The 10,257-nt window shown below is 35.2% G+C and overlaps 1 non-coding gene across 1 annotated transcript; it reads left to right on the forward strand.

Moving 5' to 3' along the window:
* The first annotated feature begins 9,818 nt into the window (after positions 1–9,818).
* On the forward strand, positions 9,819–9,925 carry LOC139856685 (small nucleolar RNA R71). Its single transcript, XR_011762150.1, has one exon. It is a non-coding gene; the product is annotated as a small nucleolar RNA R71 (small nucleolar RNA).
* Positions 9,926–10,257: the final 332 nt, after the last annotated feature.

The raw sequence follows: 10,257 nt of genomic DNA on the forward strand, positions 1-10,257 counted from the left end.
GATTAATAGGGTTTATTTTTGGGTTTTTGAGATAAAAGTGATTTCAATCAAAAAGGAATCATTTTTACGTGTGTAATTGTAATTAGAGAGTGTGTTTATGTTTGTTTAGTGCTAATCTAGCTATTGGACGAAGAAATTGAGGTTTAACATCAATTTTTAGGGTTTTGGGGTGATTTGAGCTGAACAGCAGTTCACACGAGTGGGTCAAAATTTCTTGATCACACGCACGGTTGACCACACGGTTGATCGTCACTCGTGAAATCACACGCACGGATTAGCATAACCTTTTGATGTTAAGTGAAAAGTCTGATCACACGAGTGATCACGCGTTTGACGTTGACACGTACGAGTAATCACACAGTTGATTATCACTCGCACGTCTAAGAATTAGTGTTTGATTTTATTAGATAAGTAGTGACATGTACGTCTGAGTCTGTGACACGTACGGTTGATACTTTCACACGTACGGTTGATACTATCACACGTACGAGTGATATCCAATATTACACGTCTGATCTTTGTTAAAAGTTTTTTTTTTCAAGATGTTTAATTCAAATGACTACGCGTTGGCTGCACCGTTAGTCCAGAGCATTACGAGTATGACTCAACGATTACTCCTCGCTGAGAGTGAATCAGGAAGTGGTACGAAATGTCCAAGGTTATTGAATATGGATAACTATTCCACTTGGAAGTCAAGATTTAAGATTTGGTCTGATGGTCAGGACACGAAGCTTTGGAAGTATATTGAAACTGAATTTCAATGGCCACGTTCACCTGTTACAAATGAATTGTATATGTTACACAATATGCCTTCAGAAGAGCGTGAAGAATATAATTTGGAGAAGAAGATGTACTGTAACTTGACAAGTGCTCTTGATGGTACGATATTCCATCAATTTCTGTGTCATGACAATTCGTTCAAGATATGGGAAGCACTTCGTAGTTTCAATGAAGGGAATTCGTCTTACAGAACCAGAAAAGGTTTAGAATTGAAAGCTGAGTTTGATCGTTTTCACTGGCAAGTTGGAGAGTCCATTACAGAATTGGTTGAAAGATATCGTCATTTGCTAGCTGAAATACATAAGCATGATGTAACCATTGAAGAGAAAGACAAAGTAACATGTCTAGCTGGAGCATTACCGTTAGAATGGAATGGTTTCGTATTGACTATGAAAACCAGTGGAGAATTAGTGACTGCTACAGTGAACTCGTTTATTGCAAGACTTCAAGAAGAGGAACTAGAGTTGTTAAACAAAGTCAAGAGGTCTAAATAAGTTCAAGACACAAAAATGTATTATCCAAATGGTTATACACCGCCTAAGTCGGCTCATGCACCATTTCAAACAGCTTTCACTACGAACAATCAGAATATGTATGGTTTGAATGTAAGCAGTGCACCTATTCAACAAACTTCGTATCCACTACAAGTTTCACCATGTTCTCTCAATACTCAATTACAGCCTACTACCAGTACTACAGAGGCGTCTACACCGACTGCATCAGATGTTCTTTCTGCACTTAAGATTGAAAACATGAGGAAAGCTGGGAAAGAAAAGATAAGTGAAGATATAGCTTTGCTATCAAGCATGGTCAACTCTTATGATAGTTATCTTGATGGTCGTGTGGGCAACATTCATCTAACAACCGAAGATTATCATCAACTTGATAAAGATGAAGCAGAAAAGATGGATATTATGTGGGGTATGGCAAATCTTGTGAGACGAGCAAAAGATTATGAAGAGTGAACTGAAAAACCGATCAGTCTGACCAAGGATACAAAACTGGGTTTTGATATGAATTATGTTACTTGTTACAACAGTGGAGAATTAGGTCACTTTTCAAGACAGTGTACGAAACAAAAGAAGCAGGGTAATCATAATCTATTCAAGAATCAGAACTACAGTTCTCAGAGTCATTCAACTAAACGCGAGATCTACATTACTGATAAAGTAAATGAGGTAGAAACAGCTGAAAGTCCGAACAAATCTTTGGTTGTCATTCATGGAGACGATGATGATTGGTCTATGAAGTTAAATATAGCTGATCAACAACCTAAGGCTAACATGGCTAAGATTTCTGAAGTAGAAGTAGATTGTGTCACTGGTAAGAGTTTAATTGAGAAGCTGACTGCTCGTGCTGAAAGAGCTAAAGAATTGCCAAGAACCATTCGAAAAGAGAAGGTTCAGAAACAAGTTGTGAGCAAATTCAAAAAGGCACGTGATTCAGTTCCTCGTACACCTGAATCTGGAAGTGTTTCACCAACATAATCAGAGGACTACTACTTCAACAGTTGGAAGGATAAGTATGGTAATACCTCGGTGTTTGAAGACAGTCTTGAAGCAGATCATAGTGAAGAAACATTGGTTGATGCTGATAAGGAATTAGACGAATGGGGTAGAATGATTGCTATTGAATTGGAGATGTTAGTTCTTTTGGGTGAAGGTTCAGATCTCGAGAGTGTAAATTCAGAAATTGATGATTCAGGCAAGACGTCAGAATCAGAGGTTGAAGATAAAGCTGATCATACTGGGATAGATCAAACTGATTTTGAAGCATTGAACAATCAAGCAGTTGACTTATTGAAGATGTGCTTATCAGCTAGTGATCTTGAAAAAGTTTCCGGTTTGACAAGAGCTAAGGACATATGGGATAAACTTGAGCAGATTCATTTGGGAAAAGATGCTGATACTTCAGAGTTTCTTACAGACTCGTCAGAATCAGAAGATGAGCTCGATGATAGGAAGAATATAGATTTCTTTGCATTTATGGCTGAGACTTTCTCATCAAATAATGCTCAACAGGTATCTTCTGATCCATCTACTGTTGTTGAATGTGTTAAATGTGCTGAATCTAAGGTAACAATAGATAATTTAACTAAGGTATATGAGGAAATGAAAGAAAAATGGCATGCTGACAATGTGACCACTAAGGTTGAAAATGAGTTGAAAGAGCAAATCAAAGTTTATAAAAGACAACTTCACGATCTGAAATGTTATAACTTTGATATAAATCAAGCTTTAGTTAAACGTGTTGACACAATAAATGAATTGAAGAAAGAAAATGAATGCGTTAAAGCTGATTTAGAAGCTATGTCAATTAAGATGAAATGTTGGGCAAGTGCGTCACAATGGAATGCATTAATGGTTGAATTAAATGTCACCAAGGGAAAGGGTATTGGATTAAAGACCGCAGCTCCACCGTTTCAGAACAAATTTGTTAATGCAAATGTTGTTGATGGACGACCAGAAGACTGTATTCCACCTAGTTATGAGGACTATGTTGAGAAGAACAAAAAGTGTAGCTCAACTGAGAATGCACCTTCTGATGATACCACTGAAGGATCTTTAGATCATGAGGAAGATAAGAAAACTGGTCTAGGAGATAAGTCTGAGAAAAGGAAGGTGATAACACCTGATGAGCCAATTCGGATTATGAAAAATCCAAAGTTTGCTAATAGAGTGGTTCCACTGGTTACACCTAAACCTGTATCTAAATCTGTTCCTAGAAAGAGATCAAACGTTTCTCCTGTGTCTGCAAAAACACAAGATCCCCCTTCCTCTGACTCTAATAATTAATATCAATCCAGAGGATTGATGTCGTAGGGGGTGTATACAAAATAGTATTATTTTTAGTGCGAAATACTATTAAATATGCTACAATTTTACACAAGTTATTTATTTATTTATCGAGTGGATATACTTAAACCTTGCTACAACACTTATAGGCAGTGTACCTAATCGTATTATAGTATAGTTTTTAGTAAGTCCGGTTCGTTCCACATGGAGCTCGTGAAGTATAACACTATATTTTTTTACACACAATAATTGTAAAAATACAAATATATATATATATAAGTAATATTATTATTATAAAGGGGGGTTTTTACCGTTTAATGACCGATTTGTCGATTTTAAAACTTTAGTCGCAGTTAAAACCAAATAAATACAAGACTTTTAAATTAAAGCATAAAGTAAATAACGATAATGAAATTGCGAATAATAAAAGTGCGATAAAATAAACTTGCGATAATTAAAAAGTACGATAATTAAAAGTGCAATTAAATACAATAACAATAAAAATGCGATAATTAGAAGTGCAATTAAATATAAAATAAAGGAAATTAAATATGAAATAAAAGAATTATGCTTATTTAAACTTCCGTAATCATGATGTTTGACGTGTTGATTTTAGTTTTATGCCCATGGGTTAATTGTCCTTTGTCCTGGATTATTTAATATGTCCGTCTGGTTTTTTGTCCATAACAGTCCATCAGTCATAAATATAAAGTGCGAGTGTCCTCGTCAAATTATCCTTATACCCGAAGTTAAATTTTCCACTAATTGGGGACTTAAACTGTAACAAGATTTTAATACTTTGTTTAATAATTACACCAGGATGTCAACTGAGTGTAACCCAAGGTTTTAATATTTTGTTATCAATTATACCAAGTGTCCCTGTACATAATTTCACCCCTGTTTTAATTATTCTAGTGGCTATTAATCCATTCCCGTGTCCGGTTAAATGAACGATTATTCGTACATATAAATACCCCGCCCATCGTGTCCGATTGAGTGTATATGGTAATTTATAGGGACGCCCAATTGTAAATCTTTATATTAATATTAACAAACTATCATTTAGTTAAACAAATATAAAGCCCATTAATAGCCCATAGTCTAATTTCCACAAGTGTCGTTCTTTTGTCCAAACCCCAATTATGGTACAAAGCACAATTACCCAATTTTAGTAATTAGCCCAACATCATGATTACTTCGTTTTAAATAAGCATAATAATAACTTAGCTACGAGACATTAATGTAAAAAGGTTGAACATAACTTACAATGATTAAAAATAGCGTAGCGTTACACGGACAGAATTTCGACTTACACACTCAAACGATCTCTATCATAAATCTTATTATTATCATAATTTAAAATTAAAATTAAGATTATTGTTATATCTTATTACATTAACATTATGATAGAGATTTTTAGATATAGATATTGATATTTGATATTGGATCGGTAGAAAGAGGGATAAAAGGATATATAGATTTTTTGATCCGCCCCAAGATGTATCGATTACATATCCTTTTATAGGCGAAATTAGAATTGAAATTTTCATTTACGACCCCTGAACTATGCTCAATTAACAACTTTTTATTATTTAATATTATTCTTATTATGAATTATTTAAATATTATATTTTATTCTTGTGCATAGTTGACTCATAATTTTTACACCGTTGCGTCGAGCGTTGAGAGTTGACTCATGTCCTGGTTCCGGATTTTCGAACGTCCTTTCGTACAATTTTATATCGTGTACTTTGCGTTTTGTAACTTGTACTCTTGTCATTTTTAGACGTTCTTCATCAATAATTTGAACCTTTTTGATTGTATCTTGTACTTTTGAGCTTTTTGGACCTTTGTGTCTTCAATTCGTCGTTTTCGCCTTTTGTCTTCGCACTTATTTAATACAAACGAATATTACTTGAAAATGGAACAATTGCAACTAAAATCTTGTCTTTCTTGGGGGATAATGCAATGAAATATGTGTTCATTTTTAGCCTTATCAATATTCCCACACTTAAGCGTTGCTTGTCCTCAAGCAATATAGTCTTGAAAAACACTTGAATCACTTCTTTATTCTTCACACTTTGTACATCAGTGACTTCAATACGGCGGTATAAACAATGGTAGTAACGATGTGGTTAAAGGTGGGTGTGTCTTTTAAAGTTGCCTCGGGTTTAGGTCAACGACACTGGCAATCAAATAGCCGATTTACTTTCGGTTTCCAAAGCAAAGTACACATTTGAAAGGCGGTTTACAGTCCCACATGACTATAAAAATTTAGATCCTTTAAGGAAATTGGATCTTTATGAAAACATTTGATCTTTTAAAAATTCAAGCTAGATTTTACCCTAGACAAGTTTTCTGATTTGATCCATCATTGGTGTTGCAAAATATATTTGTGGATCAATATTTTGGCTAAAACTTTTAGGCTCGTGTAATCCACTGCTATCCCGGTATCGAATAGCACACATCCAGTTTACTTGTTCCGTATATTACCTTTCGGTAAACTACCGTCCGGTTGTTAAGGAAAGCGATGAACAAGAAACTGTTAAGGCAATGTCTCATGACATGCATTTGTTCATGGTCTAATTACGTGTCGGATGCTAGTACTATCCTTGGTAGGAGCAATAGTAAAGATCATCCTATGATTTTTCGGTCTGGCACAAGGTCCTGTCTCCGACCATGCTAAGCAACCACCGTTCTTACGGTTGACACCCGATTTGGTTCAGGTGACCTAATGAATTCCAGGTGAATTCCTAGGATTTTACGTTCAATGGTAATGAACGCATTGAAAATGGGTTTTCAGAAAACAAATCAGTTTGTAGTTTTGATCAAAATATTTTCTCGTTCAAGCTCGAGTTTAGATATCATTGAATTCCATGAGTTTGAATTCTCAATCTTTAAGATCAATCTCAAGGATTGACTAATATCAGTCTTAAAAGCTGATTTTTAATCTTTAAGGAGATTATCCTTTTTGGGGATCTGATTCATTAGTCTTATCCAGCTAATTTGCATGGTGCCCCCCATTGTACGAGATAAATCCTTCTCATGGTTAGGATAAATCTGACCACTTGGCGACCCTGTTTAATGCTGAGGTCCGTGGATTTCCTGCTGATTTTAGTGATGACTTTTCTAGATTTTTCGTCAACCTACAGCTGGTCTGGACGACAACTTCATGACCTAAATCAAGAAGCGCGTTTCTTTTTCGGAAGACTTTACTTCCTTTTAATGATGGAATTGATTCATCGTGTAGATCCATCTTTTCTTTCAAAAGTATTATAATAAATCGGGTAAAACTGATTAGTATCGTCCAAAACAAAAGCACCTGCAATAACTTTACAGAAAAATGTGATATATAGTTTTTTAATTAAATAACTTGGTACATTCTCCCCACACTTAGTTTCTTTCTTTGCCTTTTTATTCTCTTCAATTCCATTTTAAATGAATTTAAGCGTTTTGGGTTGTTTCTCAATTTATGTCCTTTTCGAGGTAACGATAATTTCGATATTAACACCTAGTTTTCATCGTTCATAAATATGTATAAACATGATTTTGAATTCGTTTAGTTGAAATTTTTTCAAATTTTTACAAAATTTGGCAAATAAACCAAGTGTAAACCCGAGAGAATTTATAACCCTTCCCCACACTTGAGATCATGCAATGCCCTCATTTGCATGAAATCAGACTACAATTATAAATTCATGAGGGTGATTAGCGTAGAAAAGTGATTAAAAATACCGAGTTTGCAAACATATTGTTGTTATTTCACATTTGATATTGTCGTCAAAATTATTAGCTTTTGCTGAACTTAATGCTAGTCTTTGAAAGTGCGCTGTTTTACCCTGTTTTGTACATAACATAAAATACAAACATATATACATATTTTTGAAGTTTGGTATATAACCCCACGTTCAAAAATTTATAAAACATAGTATTTTTTGGCATACTTTAAATCAATAAAATTAAAAATAATGATAACAAAATTTTTCGTCCCGCCCTCGGGTAAAGCAATTTCGGTTCAACGACCTAATCTTCAACTCACGACGAATTTTAGAAATCATTTTTTTAACTTAATGAAATAAAGTACATTTTTGTTTTTAAAAAAAACACACAAAACATAAATTTTAAAAAGCATATTAATTTAATATAAAACCTACAAAACAAAAAAAAATTCAGAATGGGGGAAGAAAACTAGTTACACTAGCGGAAAAGACCAATCGGATTCCATTCTCGGAACTACACGAGAACAGAACAACTAATTCTAGACAGCATTTTCTTTTTAGAACATTTGAATCTCCCCACACTTAGGTAGCTGTGGTGTCGAAATTGTGATTAGCTTCATCGTCAATTTCTCTTGGTCCATAATCAACTTGCATATCCGTGACTTTTTCTTTAAGCCATTGGTCGGATTCATGTGTTATATCCACAATTTCAACTAGCTTCGCCTTTTCTTTAGGCGACAGATTGGATACTAATCGGTTACATAACTTAAATTTCCCCTTGGTTCTAGCATCGCGAATCCGTTTAATAAGTTTCTTCATTGAACTATTAATAACGGGATTATCTAATTTCGTATCAACAACGGGGTTCTTTGTTATCATGTCATCATTAGGTGTTACTTCATCTTCCCCACACTTAGGCGTTTTATTATTGTTAAGCACTACCGTTGGAGTTGGTAAAACAACATGGTTCTTACCAATCGTTTTTATTGGTTCAACGGTTTTGGTTGGTGGAGATTTAGACTTTCGAATCATAAAGGTGATTGATTTGTCACCACTACTAAGTGTCATTCTACCGTTTCTTACATCAAAGAACGCCCCGGTGGACGCTAAGAATGGTCGACCTAAAATTAGAGGAATGTTTGGGTCCTCTTCTATGTCAATGATAATGAATTCGACTAGAAAGGTTAAATTGCCTACTTGAATGGGTAGGTTGTCAGCAATTCCAACTGGGTGCTTAATGGTTTGATCAAAGAGTCGAACACTCATATCCGTTGGAGTTAACTCACCTACACCTAATCTCTTATATAATAAAAGAGGCATAACACTCACACTTGAACCTAAATCTGCTAGTGCATCATACATGACACAGTCACTAAGTAGACAAGGAACAATAAATTCACCCGGATCACCTACCCTAGGTGGAGGATTTGGTGGAACTGTCTTCACCGGGTTTACTTCTACTGTTTTTGTTTCTTGCACTTTTTTATTCTTCTTCTTCTTCTTTCCAGAGGTATCACAAACTTTATTACTTATTACTTGCTGATACTCAACTCCTTTTCTTGGAAACGGGATGGGTGGTTTATATGGTGCCACCACTGGCTTTACATACTTGGGTGGTGGTGGTGGTGGTGTAACTTCTTCATTGTTACTAACATTTAAAACCTTCCCATCTTCTGGAGCTGGTTTTTCAGAGTCTGTTGAAACCATATTAACATTCTCATTTCGAGGATTTACTTCAGTATTACTCGGTAGCTTTCCTTGTTCCCTCTCACTTATCATGCTAGCAAGAGTACCTACGTGTTTTTATAGATTCAAAATGGAAGCTTGTTGAGTTCTTAATGACTGATCAAACCTATCATTTGTTTGGGTTTGAGATGTAATAAATTGTGTTTGAGATTCAACTAGCTTTGCCATCATTTCTTCTAGATTTGGCTTTTTCTCTTCGGTTTGTTGTGGTGGTTTATACAAGCTAGGTCTTTGTTGATTGAAAGTGTTGTTTTGAGTTGGTTGGTTATTCGGATCTTGTTGGTTATACGAGTTGTTGTTTGGTCCATTTGGATTGTAAAGAATGTTTTGATTTCGATTGAAGTTTAGCTTTGGCGGTTGATAATTATTTTGATAATTATTTCCCGGCCTTTGGTTCATGTAGGAAACATTCTCTCGTTGTTCCATGGTCGGTTCAATGTGACAATCTTTCAATAAGTGTGGTCCACCACATTGCTCACAACTGATTCGTATTGCGTGAATATCTTTATTCATCTTTTCCATTCTTCTTTCGAAAGCATCTATTTTTGCGGAAACGGAATCAAAGTCATGGCTAGAATCGGCTCTAGCCACTTTAGATGAACGAAAAATATCTTTTTCTTGGTGCCACTCATGTGAGAGGGAAGCAGTGTTATCAATAATTTTGTAAGCTTTGGTTGCGGTTTTCTTCATAATGGAACCACCAGCTGTTATGTCGATGTCTTTTCGTGTAGCAACATTGACACCTTGGTAAAATATTTGTACTATTTGATAAGTGTCTAAACCATGTTGAGGACATCCTCTCAACATCCTTCCGAATCTTGTCCATGCCTCATATAATGTTTCATTTGGCTTTTGCGCGAACGTAACAATTTCTCCTTGAAGTCTTACGGCTTTAGATGCTGGAAAGAATTGTTTAAGAAATTTTTCAACTAAATCATCCCATGTAGTAATCGCCCCTTCAGGTAACGATTCCAACCAATCTTTGGCTTCTCCCTTTAAAGTCCAGGGAAATAACATGAGATAGATTTGTTTGTCTTCTACTTCTCGGATTTTGAATAGCGTACAAATTCTATTAAACGTACGAAGATGTTCGCTCGGGTCTTCATTCGCTGTACCACTATATTGGCACTGATTAGTTACCATGTGTAGAATTTGTCCTTTAATTTCATAATCTGGAGCATTAACTTCTGGTTTAATAATGGCGTGACCTTGGCCAG

Source organism: Rutidosis leptorrhynchoides, chromosome 6 (assembly GCF_046630445.1).
Source record: "Rutidosis leptorrhynchoides isolate AG116_Rl617_1_P2 chromosome 6, CSIRO_AGI_Rlap_v1, whole genome shotgun sequence".
Taxonomy (NCBI): domain Eukaryota; kingdom Viridiplantae; phylum Streptophyta; class Magnoliopsida; order Asterales; family Asteraceae; genus Rutidosis; species Rutidosis leptorrhynchoides.